Genomic DNA, 20,300 nt, shown 5'->3' with positions numbered 1-20,300 from the left:
GAGGAGCAGAGCCGCCATTTTCCCAGACATGTTCGGCTTTTTGGCAATTCCCCCCGGTCGGGGGTTTGACTGCCGAAAATAGGGGTTGTGGATACTTTCTAATTGTGCCTAATGCACTTTTTTCATGTGACATAATCCATAGACATAAGGGAGATTTACCGGGAGAAAATGTTCATATAAAAGACAAAAAATCTGAGATGTGGTATTCTAAAATTCATAATAAAATAAGTGGTGTGATGGTAGTTTCATAAATATTATGTTTTAAAGGTCTGATAGCCCAAGCTATCCAATCCATCAAGTACACGTGCATTTCAAGGCATCATCCTGATCAATGTATCCCAGAGTCACCTCAGAGTATTAGTGAATTGGAGATTTTCTATAAAGTGTATTATATTTATTTTAATTATTGACCAAATCCTGCAATAAACTGTAAGAGAGAAAGCAACACTGACAAAATTTCCTGCCAGCCTTTAAAACTGATGTAATCTACTGCCAAGGAATTAAAGGTTCTTATTTCTTGTAAGAGTAAAGAGGTTAAGATTTTGTACTTTTTAGGTGTAGCCATAGATAAGATTTGACAGGAGATGACTAGAAGAAATAACCGAAGTATAAAGAAGCCATTGTTTGATTCCATTCCCTCTGCTGGATTACAACCTGGAACTGTAATAAGGGCCTTGTCCTAGAACACAATGACAACTCAGAAATACTGGAGATGATTCAAACTGATGAGCTAGAGCCTCAGCTGTATAAACAAGCATAATTCCATTGAAGTCAAGGAGCTATACCAGTGTTCAGCAGTTGAGAATATGGCTGAAGCATTCATCTTAAGTGCTACTTTTATCACAGATGCTGAAATTTTTGGTACACTGGCTTGCATCTGTAGGAATATCTAATAATGGGCAGGCCAGATTGTCAGTTAGTGCAAATCAGCATAGCTCCTCAGGCCTCAATGGAGATACAAGTTAAACACCAGCTGATTATGTAGCCTTGAGGCTTTTGCTCCTTTCATTAATAAAGTCAGCAAAACACCAAACCCACATATAAATAATGTTTCCTGATGTATGGTAAATATAAATGTTAATTGCATTCAAACTGACATTTGAATTTCTTTTCATCCAGTTCAGTTTACAATTATCACTACGTAGCAGCAGCATCAGTGCCCATCAGATGTTTCCAGAAGGGTCTCATACCAACTGCTTTCCCATGACTGACCTATCAGCTCATTGTTTTATAGATGCACAATTACTGTCTTTCCAAGGATGGCATGAATACATATTTGGATTCTTTTTATGTAACTATGTGCTTGGATTTTCTTTCAGGGCCCCCCATGCCCCAACTTCTTTATTAGCTTTCTCATCTTTTGAAAGCAAAGAAGGGCTTCCCCCACCCGATATTGACAACCTCTAAATTGGGGAATACTTTGGCCCTGCAAGTCCTTTGGCAGCACACAGCAGAGAATGCAAGGCTGCTGCACAGCTATGAATACAAGCAACCCATAGGCACAAATAAGGTTAACTTACATTTTGCTTGGTATGGAGGACTAAGATCTTTTGCTCTATAGTGCAGAATGAAAAAGTAGCAGGATGTGGGGAGAGAAGGTGTATCTGAGGTGATACATACTTACGGAGGTTCATTGGCCTGCAAATGAGGAGTTTCGTTACTTGCTTCCCTATTAGGCCTCAGTCTTAAATTTACCCAGAGCAAACTACTAGCCATATAGCAACAGTAATTAATTGCAGTTCAGATGTCTGAGCCCCATCTATTTCTTATAAGCAGAACTTTCTACACCTGAGCTGTGTAGGATCATGCCTTATAAGGAGCAAAAATGAAATATGCAGTACTTATGATAATAAAGGTGTTTATCACTTAGTCCCAGCTATCCTGTAGTACCAAAGTATTGCTTTCACATTCAGTTTAAAACGTCTCAGAGACTAGAGCTCTGATCTCCTCTGTCCCCTTTTATAATAAAGCAAACAGCACATTATTATAGCATGGGGAATGTACAACTTCCTCGGGCCAAGTTTTATGGGCAAGCAGAATACAGTAACTCCTCACTAAGTCATCCTGGTTAACATTGTTACGTTGCTGATCAATTAGGGAACATGCTCATTTAATGCTGTGCAATGCTCCACTCTTACATCGTTTGGCTACCTGCTTTCTCCACAGCTGGCAGCCTCCCTACATGCCCCCTTCCCACAGCACCTCCCGCCCGGCGGCAGACCCCACTGCAATCAGTGTCTTCCCTCTCCTCCCCCCCTCCGCCCCCACGGCAATCAGCTGGCTACGGCATTTCCAGGGCAGAAGGGAGGTGGAGGAGTGAGGACTTGGCGTGCAGGCTCCCCCTCCCTCCCGAATGCCGCAAGCCAGCTGATTGCCCTGGGCAGGAGGGAGAGAGGGGGAGCCTGCATGCCAAGTCCTCGCTCTTCCCCCCTAAACACCGCAAGCCAGCTGACTGCCCCAAGCAGGAGGAGGAATGAAGACCCAGCGTGCAGGTTCCCCCTCCCTCCCCTACCTCCTGCCGGTGGCAATCAGCTGGCTTGCGGCCTTTAGAAGGGAGGGAGGAGCAAGGGGGGAGGTGGGTGGGGAGAAGAGGCAGGTCAAGGATGGGGGTTTGGGGAAAGGGGGGAGTGGCAGGCTGAGCCCCCCACCCTCGGTGCTTACAGAATAGGGGAAGCTGCCGCTGCTGCGCAAGGTGCTTCTCCTAGTTTACAGCACCTTCAGCCTCCTTGCTTGCCTCATCTCCAGTGCCAGTGGGCTGTGCCTGTGTAGGGTAAGACAGGCGCACCTCCCAACTATAGTACTGTACTGTATGTTTGTAAACACACAGCACATGCACACTACTCCTCCCAGCATAGTATTAAATTGCTTGTTTAAAAATTGTTTAAAATGTATATAATGCCTTTTGTCTGGCAAAAAAAATTTCCCTGGATCCTACATTACTTCTTATGGGGAAATTGAATTTGCTTAGTTTCACTTAGTCGCATTTTTCCAGGAACATAACTGCAACATTAAGTGAGGAATTACTATATGTAGTTGTTTCATGTAGCAACAATTTGGAGAGTACCATCACAACAAATATTGTCTTTTTTCCAGTCTGCAAAGCAGAAGATAATATATATTAATAGCAAATAAAACAAGTCTAAACCTATAGGATAATGTATCTCACTATTGTTGTACTCAAAAGCTGCACTAGGCCCTGCTAGAACAGATGCAAAACCTGCAGGCATATCTCCAGTCCTACAGTGATCAACATCCCCCACAACATACCTTTCAAGATCCACAGGTCCTACACAGGCCTATCTCATCCAGTGCACTAAATTCCCCAACAATGTGGGTGAAACCAGGCAATCACTACACTCTCAAATGAACTCACAGGAAAATAAGACAAAAAACACCATATCACCTGTGGGTGAACACTTTTCATAAAGTGATCACTATATCTTGACCTGTCATTCTTCATCCTCAAAAAACCTGAACATTATAGTTGGGCCAGCACCCCACCTCTTGTGAGCGCCCCCTTTCTCTCACCAATATTCCTGCAATCACAGTCTTGTCACAGGGTGGCCCCCTTTGGTTGGTTGGGTGAGAGTCTGCTTTTGGTTTGTTCTTAGCTCAGGGTGGCCCTGCCTCTTGCAAGCACCCCCTTCCCCCAGCCAATGGTTCTTTCAGCAGGTCTTCAGCAACTCACCCCTCCAGCCAAGCCATATACATTGTCCCCCATTCCAGGGTATACAGTCCCAAGTTCTTATCCCAGCCCTGGTATGGGGCCATAGTTCTTAGGCTTCTTCCCAGAGGCACTGCCTTCTTCAACCACCCAGCTGGGGCCCATCTTGGTACTGTCATTTTCAGCAGCCCTCCCCCTGGGCTCAGTCTACAACCAAACCAGCAGAGCCCATCTCTCTAATCTGGCCAGGTTCTGATCTCACTCCCACAGGCTCAGCCTGCCTCCACTAACCTTTTCATGGTCCTGCTGCTATTCTATCCAGCCTTCCCTGGGCTCATTCTGTCTGGTGAGCACTCTGCAGTGAGCTGTTCACAGCCCTGCTACTCATCTAGCCAGCCAGGCATCCAGTCCTCTCTTGCTAAGCTCCACACAGCAACTGAAGAGTCTACTCTGCTGCTTGCCTTTTATTTAGCACTTCTGGTCCCTTATTGGTTGCTCCCGCAGCTCCTCTAATTGGCTGCTCCTCTACAGCCATTCTAGGCTGCCTGGAGGACTTCTTGCTGCTCTATTCTGGGGCAGGGTGATGCAGGGCCACGATGCCTCCAGCAGGGGCCCTCCGGACCTAATCCACCCTGACACAAACACTTTCAAAGACAAGCCTGGGAGCTCAAATTCCTAACTTAGCTAGACACTAAAAACCATGGTCTTAATAAAAATACTGAATTTATGGCTTATTACAACAATTTGTACCCCACCAACTTCCCTTTTTGTCCTATGACTACAGGGGTGTTAATAGGCCACTTCACCTTGAATGGCCCCTTAAAATATGTGCTAACTACTTAGCTAAACCATCTGTTTGGTCTTGTATTTAGCGGTGACATTCTGAGGACATGTGTACTCAGAACTCTGTGTAGCTCAAAAGCTTTTCTCTCTCGCCAACAGAAGTCGGTCCAATAACAGATATTATCTCACCTAGCTTGTCTCTGTAATATGTCTCACGGCCATTTCACAACCCAACATGGAAATTGTTGCCATCTTCAGAAATTAAGTACAGAAAATGATATGTGTGTAAAACAGGTGTGAATCAAAAGTAAAAGTGCCAAGAAACATGAACATTCAGTAGCTGTTTGCATCTGAAATATTTTAATGAATTAGCTTATTTTGATCACAATATTGTAAACTTCAGAAGCTCAACTCCATATATTTCATATTGGTCACCTCAGAAAATAAAACTGGTTCTACTCCCTCTTTCTGCTTTGTCCTCTTTTCAGTCTTCACAGAAACGCACATTGTACAATTATGAAATATGAATACTGGCTGTTCAATTTACAAACGGGCACTCATTTTAAAGCCATTGCAGCATCCTAGTGGCCTGCATTTTTTACTACTCAGTGGTGCTGGAACAAGGGGTGCTGGGGTGCGGCAGCATCCCCTAGCCTGAAGTGGGTTCTCTCATATACAGGGTTTCATAGATTCATAGATTCTAGGACTGGAAGGGACCTCGAGAGGTCATCGAGTCCAGTCCCCTGCCCGCATGGCAGGACCAAATACTGTCTAGACCATCCCTGATTGACATTTATCTAACCTACTCTTAAATATCTCCAGAGATGGAGATTCCACAACCTCCCTAGGCAATTTATATTTTTATTCAATGGCTTTCAGCACCCACACAATACAATTTTTTCCAATGCCACTATTACTGCTTGTCACCTGTTGAGTGGCCTTTCTGAATCAGTGATCTCATTCGAGTTCCATGCTGACAGGTATCCTCATCTCAGGCACCTCCATCACAAATGCCAGTAGTAGAACCCTCTTGTTGACAGTCTCAATAGAGAAGCCAAAGACAGCAGTACTTCCTCACCTATCATGGCAGTCTTTTCAGATCATGGTGGGTGCATATTAGGGGGCTACACTGGAGAGGTTTGTGCTGCTGCTGCCCATGTTGCACCCTGTTTTATAAAAGAATAAAAGACTTCAGGCACAGAGTCATCATAGCAGCAATGCAGATATTGAGGGAGTCAGGGCAACAGGGGCTGGATTGGCCATGGCTCAACCTAAAGCAGAGGCGCTCAAACTGTGGGGCGCACACTCCTAGAGGGGTGCAAAGGAACATTCAGGGGGTTGCGGCTAGGGCCTGGGCCAGCCCCCATGGGAGGCAGGGCGGGAGCACCACACAGCTCCACTCCTGGCCCAGCTTTCAGTGCTACACAGGCCCCACACCCTGGAACCCAGCTACCCGCCCCACACCTAGGGTTCCAGCCCCGTGCCCAGGCTGCTGGGCCCGCACCCAGGATCCCAACTCCAGCCGCGCCCCCAGCTGTGGCCCCATGGTGAATTCCCTCCGCACTCAGTTTCCAGGACTGTCAGTCTGCACATTTTCAGAAGCTCTACATTCATGTTTTTAAAAATTGAGTCAAAAAAAAAAAATGTATGAAATATTCTTAATAAAAGTTAATGGTTTCCTAACACTGTCTTTATTTTTAAATGTTTCCTTAATAGAATATCAGAGTATAATCTTGTAACATAGCCCTCTAAAGGCTTACTAAAAGCTTTGGTTATGTGATTGTTGTGTGTCCCACAAGAGAAAGATAAATGTGTTTTCCAAGTTCATTTGACTGCCTCCATTCCCCTTCCAATTAGACCATCTTTAAATTTGCATGAGGTTTATTTTTTTGAGAAATGGAACCAGATAAATATACAGCTGTTCGCATTCAAATTAAATCCCACGAATGCTTCCCTTATGAACAGCCCACTGTTTGAACTGTTTCCTTGGTAGTGAAAAGAAAAGGAAAAAGAAAAGGAAAATTGGATCTGAATTGTAAAATATGAATAATTAGCCTATTGTTAACAAAGGTAACAATAACAAAGAACTTGTGGTGTCTGCCTCAATTACAGTATGTTCAGAGTCTCCCACCCCCAACATGTATTTTTACTTCAGGGAAAACTTTCACTTCTGATATTATTGCAGCTGGAGCATCTGGCCAACTCAGATTCAGAGCTGCCTCAGGCAGCTACCACACAACCACATATCATAAAGGGCTTTGTGTTTAACTGTATCTCTTGACATATGCACTACGTAGAGTTCTAGATGTACCGGGAGTAGGTTGAAATTTGCTATCCAGAGGCCAGATCTTCTGGCCAGTATTATCCCATTCAGTGGGAACCCTCTGAATGGACTTCCTCCCTTCATAGACAGAGGGGAGTGAGTCCCTGTCAACAGTGGCTCTGTTTTTGTCCCCCTACCCTCACAGAACTTTACATATACCCTCCATAGGATGGAGGATCCATAGCTGGGCATAAGGCAGGCAGGAAAAAGGCTGCCTTAACTCTTTGATGGTCCCTTCCACCCCACCTGAACAACAGAGGTCCTGGTGGCAGCAGCAGCTAGAAGAAGCCCTCTGTGGACAGGAACCCATTGTTGGCAGCTGGCAGAAAGCAAGGTGTTAGGTAGGGTTTTACAAACATACCCTATGTCAGATATATGCATAACACTTCACCAAAGTGGCATCTCAGGTTTCTACCGAGAGCCAGCAGACCACTGGCTCTCATAACCATTGTGAAATGTACATATAGATACTATTTAAGTTTAGAATCTACACTGAAAATTATGTTCTTAATGTCTTGGAATTAAGGCAGGTCACCACTAGGTGTCATACGTCGGAAATGTTCCTGTTAGGCAGGATGTAACACACCTCTGTTCCTGTCTGGTCACTGGGTGTTGTATGCCTCACAATGTAGACCTATTTGCATACATAGCCAGGGGCTAAAGAAGAGATTGTGAAATCTACAAGATAGGAAATCTACAGGACGAGGGGGGGGGAAGCAGAGGGGGTGTCCTGATGAAGACTAAATACAAGGGAGACAAGGTGAGTGAAGTAATATCTTTTATTGGACCAACTTCTGTTGGTGAGAGAGACAAGCTTTCAAGCCACACAAAGTTCTTCAAAAGCTTGTCTCTCTCACCAACAGAAGTTGGTCCAATAAATGATATTACCTCACCTCCTGGTCTCTCTAATATCCTGGGACAAACACCACTACAACTACACTGCATAAAGACAAGGGATCATTCTGGTACATCTTGGAGTATAAGGAAATACACTGAATCCTTCACCTAGGAGGCAAGCTGACAATGTGGCTATCTCATGAAAAGAGGGCCACAGCCAAACCTGGCTGGAAAGAGCTTCAAGGATTTTGGGTGAGCAATATTTGGCTAGGCATGAAAGCATTTTGTTAATTAACGCTTGACTCTAAAACGTGCATTATGATTTTATTTTATATGTAACCATCTGTTTCCAATACTTCTACTTGCTACTATTTGAATCTCTATTTCACTATAAACCTATGCCATGTGTTAAGTAGAATGGTGATCTGAGGTGGAACTGGTAGTGCTGGTGTGTACTGTTTATTCAGATGCAGCAAAATTTGTGAAGACTGAGAGTGTCCAATGGACTAGGGTCTGGACACTGCAGGGAGATGCTCAGAGGGCTCAAAGGCTGGAGTGTGCCAGTAGCCAACCTGTAAAGTAACAGTGTGGCCTGCAAGGCCTGGGGGGAAGACTTGTGATGTCCATGGTCAGAGGAGTTCCACCACGATTTCAACAGCTTCCACCCCACCATCGACCTCAGCCTGGACCAATCTACACGGGAGGTCCACTTCCTGGACACCACCGTACAAACAAGCGATGGCCACATTAACACCACCCTATACCGAAAACCCACCGACCACTACGCGTACCTTCATGCCCCCAGCTTCCACCCCGGTCACACCACATGATCCATCGTCTACAGCCAAGCACTGAGGTACAATCGCATCTGCTCCAACCCCTCAGACAGAGACCAACACCTACAAGATCTTCACCAAGCATTCTCAAAACTACGATACCCACACAAGGAAATAAAGAAACAAATCAACAGAGCCAGACGTGTACCCAGAAGCCTCCTGCTACAAGACAGGCCCAAAAAAGAAACCAACAGAACTCCACTGGCCATCACCTACAGTCCTCAGCTTAAACCTCTCCAATGCATCATCAGTGATCTACAACCCATCCTGGACAATGATCCCTCACTTTCACAGACCTTGGGAGTCAGGCCAGTCCTCACCCACAGACAACCTGCCAACCTTAAGCATATCCTCACCAGCAACCACGCACCGCACCATAACAACTCTAACTCAGGAACCAACCCAGGCAACAAACCTCAATGCCAACTCTGCCCACATATCTACACCAGCAACACCATCACAGGACCTAACCAGATCAGCTACAACATCACCGGCTCATTCACCTGCACGTCCACCAATGTTATATATGCCATCATATGCCAGCAATGCCCCTCTGCTATGTACATTGGCCAAACTGGACAGTCACTATGCAAGAGGATAAATGGACACAAGTCAGATATCAGGAATGGCAATTTACAAAAACCTGTAGAACATTTCAACCTCCCTGGCCACACAATAGCAGATGTAAAGGTAGCCATCTTACAGCAAAAAAACTTCAGGACCAGTTTTCTCCAAAGAGAAACTGCTGAGCTCCAGTTCATTTGCAAATTTGACACCATCAGATCAGGATTAAACAAAGACTGTGAATGGCTATCCAACTACAGAAGCAGTTTCTCCTCCCTTGGTGTTCACACCTCAACTGCTAGCAGAGCACCTCACCCTCCCTGACTGAACTAACCTCGTTATCGCCATACTGATTTATACCTGCCTCTGGAGATTTCCATTACTTGCATCTGAAGAAGTGAGGCTCTTACCCACGAAAGCTTATGCTCCCTATACTTCTGTTAGTCTTAAAGGTGCCACAGGACTCTTACTTTTTTCCAAGAATTGATGCTAGACGGAAAGTGAGACTTGAGTGATATGGCAGAAAAAACACCAGCACAATTTGGGGCTGTATACACTCATGAAGCAGTGTAGCAATAATAATTAATGGAGATATCCCATCTCCTAAAACTGGAAGGGACCTTGAAAGGTCATTGAGTCCAGCCCCCTGCCTTCACTAGCAGGACCAAGTACCGATTTTGCCCCAGATCCCCAAGTGACCCCCTCAAGGATTGAACTCACAACCCTGGGGTTAGTAGGCCAATGCGCAAACCACTGAACTATCCCTCCCCCAACTAATGAGGTGTTTGAAAATATATTAATGAAAGACACCAGAAAAAGGGCAGAACTGAGAGTATTGGAGGTCAGGGTGACCTTAAGAGAATTATTAAAGAGGTGATGCAGGTCAGAAATGCTGGTGAGTACTGAAATATCCACTCCTACAGTTTCAGCTATTACTTCTATGCTGAGCACTCACAGATCAACCTCTCCTATTCTCCTTACTTGGTATTTTCCCCCACATATCTCCCTAGGTTTGGAATGCACTTTCACCTCCCCTTCCCATCCTGCCTTTTCTGTGTGCATCTTTTAGCATCTAAGCTTTCCAGATGTGGGGCCATCTTCATTTTGTGATTTGCAAAGCACTGAACATGTTGTCAGCAGGTAAATTATTAATGAACAATAATAATCCAGTAGGTCAGGCTCTCTCCAACATATTGTCTTGAATGGATAACTGGATGACTCAACATGGCCAGAACAGAGTTTTTTTATTTTCCCTTCCACATCTTCTCCACTTCTGTCAGTCTCCATTGCTGCTTACAACTGTTCCTCAGCCCTGCAGCCTGAGAATCAGCTTTGACTCCTCCCCATTCATCGAAATGGTTGACAAGATATTAAAAATCTGATCCTTACTTTTGTCCAATGGCTCATAACACTCAACAGCACCATAGTCAACTCTTGCCAAACTTCCTCCTTTCTGGCATCACTGAAATCCACATTGCTTCCCTCCAGTCTCTTCAAGATGTAAGTGTTAAAATAATCAGTTACCCTTTTGATCAGACGACATCAATCCCTTCTTCAAATCCCTCCACTGGCTTCTTCTGAAATATTTGTCAGACTTAAACTTCTTGTCTTAAGGGCTCTCCACTTCAAACTGTATCTTGGACCATTTTTCTTATCATATCTAACCTCAAGCCATTCTTAGCCAATGATGCCACTCTAAATGCCTATTTGTTTGCTTCCCTCACCACTTTCTTCAGACCTTTTTCCATCCAGCCTACTTCGCATGGAAAAACCTACTCATTTCAGGCATCAGTTCCCCCACTCTCTCCTCATGCAAATTCCTCCTGAGACCTACTTTTTGGTGAGTCCCAAATATGATAGACTCCTTTTTCTACCCCAATATTTAAGATGAGAGGGTCAAGGAAAAAGAGACATAACTCTGCCCCTTGCTAGTTATCCTGCTGTGTCAGCTACACATTGTACGCCATCCCCTCCATTCTGCCAAAGTTCCTAGTCATATCTGACTGTTTTTCAGCTTCTCATAAAATCAATTCTGTACCTTCTTGCCTTCCATGCACAGTATGACCTTCCTTAGCTCATCTGAAAAGTCAATACCCTGTCAACATGTAAGTCCCTCTTACAGAGTTTCTTCTGCCATGCTGCTTATGCTGATTCAAGTTGGCTTGCATATCAGTTATAAATTGCCCATTTTTACATCCCTTTCCCTAATTGTTGTACCCCTTCTGTCTACTTGTGTGTCCTTAGACTGCAAGTTGGATGGTCTCTGCTCTGAACATCTTGATTGCTGGGAAAGAGATCAATAACAGAGAGGAAGACAATGTGTATCCATATCTACCAGCATCTTGTCTGGGACTATTTTATATTGTAAACTCATCAGACCAGAGATTCATTGTTTATGTCTGTTAAAGAGCCAGGGACATTCTTAGTGCTTAACAAAGAAGAAATAAAGCAATAAGACAAGACCAACTGTGTCTCCCCAAATACATATTTAAGTGTTTTGCTGACTTTGGCTCAAGAGTGCTCCAAAAGGATTCAGAAGAGCAAATATACTTTGTCTACAAAAACAGGTGGAGAGAGATGATCGTGGAAACTGACCAGCTGGTTAAACTTCAATAGGGCACTAAATAAAATGTTACAACAAATGATGAATTGGTCTGTAATAACTATCAGAAAATAGACTATTAGATCACAACAGTTAGGAAATGAGTATTAGACCATGTGGACTTTCATTCTTCCCATGTGAGAACCATACCTATCAGTGGATATCACTGCGTACAAAGTCATATCTTCGCTACTTGTTTGACTTGTAAATGCACAGCCCACTTCCACAGCCAACACTGGAGCAAGCCTGGTATCTGCAATTCAGAACACATTCCTTTGCTGCAGTGAACTGAGAGTTTGCTGGCATTGCACCACTTAAGAGGAGCAAATCTAATTTGCTACTGAATTGACAGTTTCTGACCCCTCTTTTAAAATAGAGAGTGCTATTGTATTTCATAGCTACTGACTTTAATTTTAACAAGAATACAGTCTTTCCTGGCAGACTTCATTGTCAGCTCTCTGAGAATTGCATAATTAATACTAATTAGAAATTTCTATCCTGTTTAATCCCAGCCAGAATAATTATAGTGTCAATTAATTCTGTCCTCCTACTGGCTTCCTGAAACTATATGCAAGTGACTGCCCATGAGCACACTTGTACTCTTCCTTGGATAGACTGCACATTGTGAAGTCTAGTCCAGCAAGTGGGTTCAAAGGAAAGGTTTTTATGAATTTTTTATCATAGGCTGACTTCAGAAGATTTGCTTTGGCTAAATTTTTAGTTTAATCCTGATTGAATGTAAATGCTAATAGCTCAGCACCTCTAGCTTTTAGTACAAACTAGCAGCTGAGACCCATTTAAAGTCTCAGCAGGAGATGTTCTCATGCATCACATAAAACTTGAAGGCTAAAAGAAACAGAGTAATAAAACTGGACTGCAATTCAATAGCACTACACATCACCTTTCCTCACAGGAATAGCTTCTGGATGTTTTAAATTCAGGGGAAACAATCATTTGAACAGTGTGTCAGAATAAATACAAACAAGTTTTCCATGCTAAGAAATCAGTATCATGTAGTAGATACTAATTTGGTATTATCTGTATGCACGGAAGATTTTAGATGTGCATCTGAAGAATTGAGGTTTTTTACCCACGAAAGCTTATGCCCAAATAAATCCGTTACTCTTTAAGTTGCCACCGGACTCCTTGTTGTTTTTGTGGATACAGACTAACACGGCTACCCCCTGATATTTAGATGTAAAGAAATGCACTTCTGTTTCTTTACCACATCTGGCCAATGATGCCACTCTAAATGCCTGTTTGTTTGCATGCATGGAAGGCAAGAAGGTAAAGAGATGATTTTCTGAGAAGCTGTTTCTCTTGGGCCATTTTAAAATTGTTTTCCATTATTTAGGGGAGGTGGCAATTATTGATTAAATGTGATCAATGTGATCTAATTTTCAGTGGTATAACTCAGAAATGACTCCACTGAAATCAACGGAGTTACACCAGTGTAAAGTTGATACAAGATCGGAATCGGACTTTGTTTTCCATTCACATTCAGGTGAAGTACATTTCATTCTTTTTCATCTACTATTCAGATACGGATTAGTCTCTTTCCATTACTGCCACTGTAGTGTTTGGGGTGGAGGTGGGCTGATGGGCCCTTCAGGGGAAGGGAAAAAAAAAAAAAAAAAAAGTTAAAACTGAGGTTTTCAAAGAAGCCAATGAGAGAGAAATGCCAAGATCCCATTGTACAATGAGGTCTCAAACCTACAGGGGCCTCTAGGTTCTACTGTACTATAAACAAACAATAATTTTAAAGAATTTCTATGATTTTCATTAGGGTGTAAAGATAAACACTGATCACATGTCACCATTTGAGGATGATGGGTATTGACAGATGTTATCAGGCCACTTCTTCATGCATGGTCCCTTAAAACATGTGCTAACTACTTATGCTAAACTATCTGTTCCATCATGTATTTAGCCAAGACACTCTGAGTACCTTTCCCAGACCTGCAGAGGAGCTCTGTGTAGCTCAAAAGCTTGTCTCTCTCATCAACAGAAGTTGGTCCAATAAGAGATATTACCTTTCCCACTTTATCTCTCATCATTTAAAGAATCAGTCAATTACCGACAGCTGCAAGATAGTATGAATTTATTCAGCTGATAAAAAGCTTTGGCTAAGGGGTCCACTTTTGCTATTTTTGAGCAGAACTAATTTAAAAAAAAATTAATTTTTTAGTCAAAATTTTTAAAGAAATCTAAAGAAGTTAGCTGCCAAAATTTGCAGGAGGAAAAAAATGTTATCAAGTCTACTATTACCAGAGACTTGAAAGTTTGCACTAACTAAATATTTCAGCAGTCTGTTGTACTGTGAAAGCACAATGTTCAAATATTAGCTTATTAACAAATATTAATCAATTCAATTTTGCATGTGGTTTTGCAGTACATCAGATGGGGGGAGGGATAGCTCAGTGGTTTGAGCATTGGCCTACTAAACCCAGGGTTGTGAGTTTAATCCTTGAGGGGGCCGTTTGGGGCAAAAATCTGTCTGGGGATTAGTCCTGCATTGAGCAGCAGGTTGGACTAGATGACCTCCTGAGGTCCCTTCCAACTCTGACATTCTATGTATGACAACATGGATTACATAATTATCAGTGTCTTATGATATCTCTGAGTGCCTGGAGCAGAATTGAAGGTGTGGTCAAAGTTGTTAAAAAGACTTCCTATTAAACAAAACTACCATGTGATCTGAAAAAAAGAACTGAGTTATATGCAGAACCAATTAGATGGATTTTCTGCAATTTGTCTATGGTTATGTTGACATATTCCATTCCTCCATTGTCTGATAGGATCTCAGTAATTTGGCTCTGACAATGCCCAGAAGCCACTGCCCATCAGGATTTTGCATGCATGCTCTCTTTCCTTCATATAGAGAGTCACGTTTGTGTGTTCTTGCTGTAATATTTGAACTAGCAAACTTGTTCTTCAATTTTTGCATGCCTGTCAGACCTAAACAGCACATCTCTGTCCCTGCACTCACATGTGTCCCAATAGATGGTCTTTTCTGATCTCAGGCATTGTGGAATCACAGTTTTTTACCTTGATAAATCAGATCATCCATAACTATTAAACATCCAGTCCTCTGTGACTTGTGGTAGATACTGTTTTTTCTTTATACAGCCGACAGTGATAGTTTCCAGCAATGTGGATAACTGAGGACCTTACTAAATTGCAATTCTTATTTCTGTTGGTGTTTGGTGAAGTAAATTGGGTATAATTAAATTAACTTCTTCAAATGACACCTGCATATTGTAGTTTCCTGCTGAAAATGACCTGCATAAGATACTTTTTTCTAATACATGCTTAGCCACAATGTTATGTGCTTACATTATTATTTATATTACAGTAGCCCTAGAGGCATCAACCATTGTGTCCATTGTGCTAGGTGCTGTACAAACACATACTAAGAGATAAAGATAGACCCTGCCCAAAAAGCTTACAATCACGATAGACAACTAAGGTAGTATTTTCATTTTACAGATTGGGAATTGAGGCTGTGTCTACACTAGCACTTTGGTCAGCAAAACTTTTGTCACTCAGGGGTGTGAACAAAAATAAAAACACACCTCTGACCGACATAGCACTTTCGTTGGTGAAACTTGATGTGGACAGCATTGTCTCAGTGGGAGAGTGTCTCCCGCCAATACAGCTACCACAGCTCATTGGGGGGTGTTTAATTATGCCAGCGGGAGAACTCTCTCCCGCTGGCACAGAGTGGCTACACAGGAAACCTTACAGTGGAGCAGCTGCAGTGGTAGAGCTGTGCCACTGTAAGATCTGTAGTGTAGACATAGCCTGAGGCACAGAGACATTAAAGACCTTGGCCAAAATCACACAGGCAATCTGTGCCAGCACTCACAAATGAACTCAGATTTCCTGAATTCTAGTTCATTGCCTTGACCACAACCTTCTTTGTAACTTTGCTGTCCTCCCCAAAGACTGATTGGAAAGCCATCGTTGCCTTCAAAAGCTCTGGTGATAGACCAGCTTAACTTTTCCTCCTGTTGATGGGAGAACTCACAGCCAAAGTGTTGCAAACATCTCTTGGTCAATCTGTGCATAGTTTATTTCTGTGGGTATCAGAAATTTAAATAACTTGGATATATTCCCCTCTGGAAGTAACACAGCCCTACATCCACATCGACATAAATACAGAAGTGGCAATTCAGATCGTATTATGCCAATGTGCCTCCAATGGCACTTAGTTGCTTCTTCTAATGAGGGTAGAATCATGCTGGAAATCCCACTAAAACAGTCTTTTTTCTGGAGATCTCTTTAGTGCCAAGACTACTTTGAGGTGTCATACATTTAGGAGGGTGAATCATTGCCCCTGATATCCTCTCTGACTCAGAACATTGCTCTGCTGACCTCATCTCTGTGCTACTTTTTGCAAAGTTGACTTTGTATAAGAAAACTTATGTTCTTTTTAAAAAGAACAGGAGTACTTGTGGCACCTTAGAGACTAACACATTTATCTGAGCATAAGCTTTCGTGGGCTACAGCCCACTTCATCGGATGCATGCAGTGGAAAATACAGTAGGAAGATATATATTTTTCCACTGCATGCATCCGATGAAGTGGGCTGTAGCCCATGAAAGCTTATGCTCAAATAAATGTCTTAGTCTCTAAGGTGCCACAAGTACTCCTGTTCTTTTTGCGAATACAGACTAACATGGCTGCTGCTCTGAAAACTTTCTTTTTAGTTGAACTTTGGCTGTAAACCAGGATTTCAGATGAAGCGGAACTTCTACCTAGATTCCATATGCCCTGCGATGATAGGAATAGAAGTGCCAATGGACTCTTTTCAAGCTGTTAATTCTTCAATCATTTTGATCAAGAAAGGTAGAAGCCCTCCAGATTTTTGGAATAACTCTTCCTCTGGAAATTCCCATTGACCATAACTAAACCTACAGGGCCAAAATCTCAGCTGGTATAAATCAATGTGCCACCATTGAGTTCAATGGAACTACATTAATTTATACCTGTTGAGAATCTGGACCATACGCGCTAGCTTTACCAGAGCCCCTTTATAAGAGAATCAACATATAACAGAGTATGCTGACAACTGGGGGAAAGCTAGAAAGACGATCCAAGTTGTGATAAATAAAGGGATGGGGGATAGCTTCCTTTCATGGACACCCAGAGAGCCAGTTAGCTATAAAGACCCTCTTGGTAGCTTGCTTTGCCTGTAAAGGGTTAAAAAGTCCCCCAGCTAAAGGGGGAAAAGTGGGCACCTGACCAAAAGAGCCAATGGGAAGTCTAGAACTTTTTTAAATGGGGAAAGAAACTTTCCCTTTGTCTGTTGCTCTCTGGGAAAGAAGGGAACAGAGGGCAACAGGAATACTGTGTAAAGCTTAAGCCAAGTATGATCACAAATCATCAGACCATGCCTAGAACTACTTATCTGAACTTCAAATGTTTAAGTAGATCAGAATGTTTAGCTAGATACGATCAGGTTTATTTCTTATTTTGGCTTGTGGATCTCCTCTGTGCTAACCCCAGATGCTTTTGTTGCTTGTAACCTTTAAGCTGAACCCCCAAGAAAGCTGTTTTGGGTGCTTAATTTTTGTAATTGTTTCTTTTAAGATCTATCAAAAAGCCTAAGGTCCAGATGTATTTTTTTCCTCTTTGTTTTTAATAAAATTTACCTTTTTTAAGAACAGGATTGGATTTTTGGTGTTCTAAAAGGTTTGTGCATGTTTTTTGATTAACTGATACCCTCAGCTAATTTCCTTTGTTTTCTTTCTCAGCTCTTCCCCGGGCGGCGGGATGGTGAAAGGGCTTGAGGGTACCCACAGGGAGGAATTCCCAAGTGTTCCTTCCTGGGTTCAAATGTGTTTTTTTGCATTTGGGTGGTGGCAGCGTTCACCAAGCCAAGGTTAGAGAGAAGCTGTAATCTTGGGAGTTTAATACAAGCCTGGAGTGGCACATATTAACTTTTAGAATCTTTGCAGGCCCCCCACCTTCTGCACTTGGAGTGACAGAGTGGGGATTCAGCCTCGACACAAGTTCATAATGAAATCATGTATGTGATCACTGAAAGGTGTAAGATTTTTCCCTAGGTGGTTTCCTCCATTTTCTCAGAAAAATTGCCTCATCCATACAAATGGGGGAGTTTCCAGGCATGATAGTCATAAATGTGTTCTTAATTCAATTCTGTAAGTATATTCTATTCATATTACTCTCTCTCTTAGTCCGAATCCTGCTTCACTTGACATCCATGGGAAAATTCTTTCTTGGATTTAACTCTATTGTCTTCAACATTCACACCACTGAATATTTTCACACACAGACACTTGAGAAAGAGCAGGGGCCACCTCTTTATTTCACAGTTGCTGGAAATTATTGGAGGGCTCAGATAATTAGAGACATTAGACATTGAGATTCAAGAAGCTAAAACTTTATAACTTAAAACAAAAATTGTCAATGTCACATGTCAAAATATCCTTAAGTCAAACTCTAACATGTTCTCAAGCAGCATTTTTCTTACTTTGCCTATCTGTAAATTTTGATTATAGATTAAATTTATCATTTTGTGTGTGTACAATGAAATTGACATTTACCAACACTTACCAATTAAAAAAACTAAGCCTAGAAATAACCGTCAACTAGATCAATGCCTCTTTATGTGCCGACAGCAATGCTCACCAGAATGAAATATGCATTAGTACTACAGAGGGGGGGAAAATCTCATAGGTGTGACCAGTGAGAGAAAAATCAAGAAAAAGGTGAAACACTTCGGGGCAAAAAAAAGTATTACTAATTTTTGAGAAGATCTTGTAGAACAAGAAAATGAAATTTTACAGAAGAAAACTGGAAGCAGTCTTCTTGAATGCAGATCTCACAGTTGTCACTACCTGCTTAGATTAATGTAGTATACTGTGACGGGTTGGATCACAGAAACCCCCTGGGAGCTGCCACCCGATGTGCCAAAATTATCTCTGCTCCTGCTTTCCCTGCCAGCTCGGGATCTCAGCACCCTGTCTTGCTGAGCCAGACACACCTGTCTGCTCCAACAAAGACCCAGGGTCTGAATTACTTGCCCCAAAGCTGCAGGTTTACCTAAAAGCAGCTAACAGAAGTGTTCCTGTCTTTAACACTCAGATGCCCAACTCCCAATGGGGTCTAAACCCAATAAATCCGTTTTACCCTCTATAACACTGATAGAGAGATATGCACAGTTGTTAATACATACTCTGAGTTAATTAATAAGTAAAAAGTTATTTTATTAAATACAGAAAGTAGGGTTTAAGTGGTTCCAAGTAGTAACAAACAAAACAAAGTAAGTCACCAAGCAAAATAAAATAAAACATGGAAATCTATGTCTAATCAAACGGAATACAGATAATCTCACCCTCAGAGATGCTTCAGTAAGTTTTTTCCTCATACTGGACACCTTCCACGCCTGGGCACAATTCTTTCCCCTGGTACAGCTCTTGTTCCAACTCAGGTGGTAGCTAGGGGATTCTTCATGATGGCTCCTCTCCTCCCTTTGTTCTGTTCCACCCCTTTATATTCTTTTGCATAAGGCGGGAATCCTTTGTCCCTCTCTGGCTTCCCACCCCCTCCTTCTCAATGGAAAGACACTAGGTTAAAGATGGATTCCAGTTCAGGTGACACGATCAAATGTCACTGCAGACGATTGTTCTGGTTAATGGGAGTCATCAAGATTCCAAACCACCATTAATGGACCAGACTTTGCATAATTACAATAGGCCCTCAGACTTATATTTCATATTTCTAGTTTCAGATACAAGAGTGGTACATTTATACAAATAGGATGATCACACTCAGTAGATTATAAGCTTTGTAACGATACCTTACAAGAGACCTTTTGCATGAAGCATATTCCAATTACATTATATTCACTCATTAGCATATTTTTATAAAACCATATAGACTGCAACGTCACACTCTGCCTGAGCTACCTTTAAAGGAGCCTCTTCCAGTGCACAAGCAAGCCACTGTAGGCCTATAGCAGTTATGCCAGTCTTTGCACGGTCTCCCTGTTTGCTTCTATATACACAATTCCTAGGATTGACAAAAGGGCTCTGCGAGCTCCTGGGCTATGCACCAGGATGCCATGCCAGAGTTATCACCTATCAGGCCACTGCCTCCACATAGAATTTATTGGTTAAACAGAAAACCAGCATAATACCACATTATAATAGTTCCTGAGTCCAACTTTGGCTAAAGCTTTTTCCTCAGCCCTTCTCAGTCTTTGTCTCAACCCCAGGATTCCTGCAAGAACCTACCTGAACATTCCCTAATCACTGGGTTCTTTCCTCTGCTCCAGAGCCTACCACAGGAACCTACCTGCTTCTTGCAGCTCTCTAACCCATCTGAGCTCTTGTTGGTCCATTATAAGGTCTGAGTGTGCTTCACCTGACTCCTAACCCCAAAGCCTCAGGTGGGAGGCAGCTGATTAGTCACAGGTGGGGCTGGGCCCATCTGTCTTTACAGAGGTCTGTCACCTTGTGACAGATACTATACAATCTTTAAAATAAATAAGAATTTATTTAAAAAAAAAACCACTCCAATAAAGAGCATTTTCCTTAACAAGATCCAGTTCTGGTTATGTGACACCTTGCTCCACCAAGCACAGAAGTCGTCTCTGCCCATGCCCCTTTTATTTTCATTTACCAGGAAATAACTGGGAATGTAACCCTTTCCTGTTCACAT

Source organism: Trachemys scripta, chromosome 5 (assembly GCF_013100865.1).
Source record: "Trachemys scripta elegans isolate TJP31775 chromosome 5, CAS_Tse_1.0, whole genome shotgun sequence".
In the NCBI taxonomy this organism is placed as follows: domain Eukaryota; kingdom Metazoa; phylum Chordata; order Testudines; family Emydidae; genus Trachemys; species Trachemys scripta.
The sequence above is the reverse complement of the archived record's forward strand: the minus strand, read 5'-3'. Positions refer to the sequence as shown.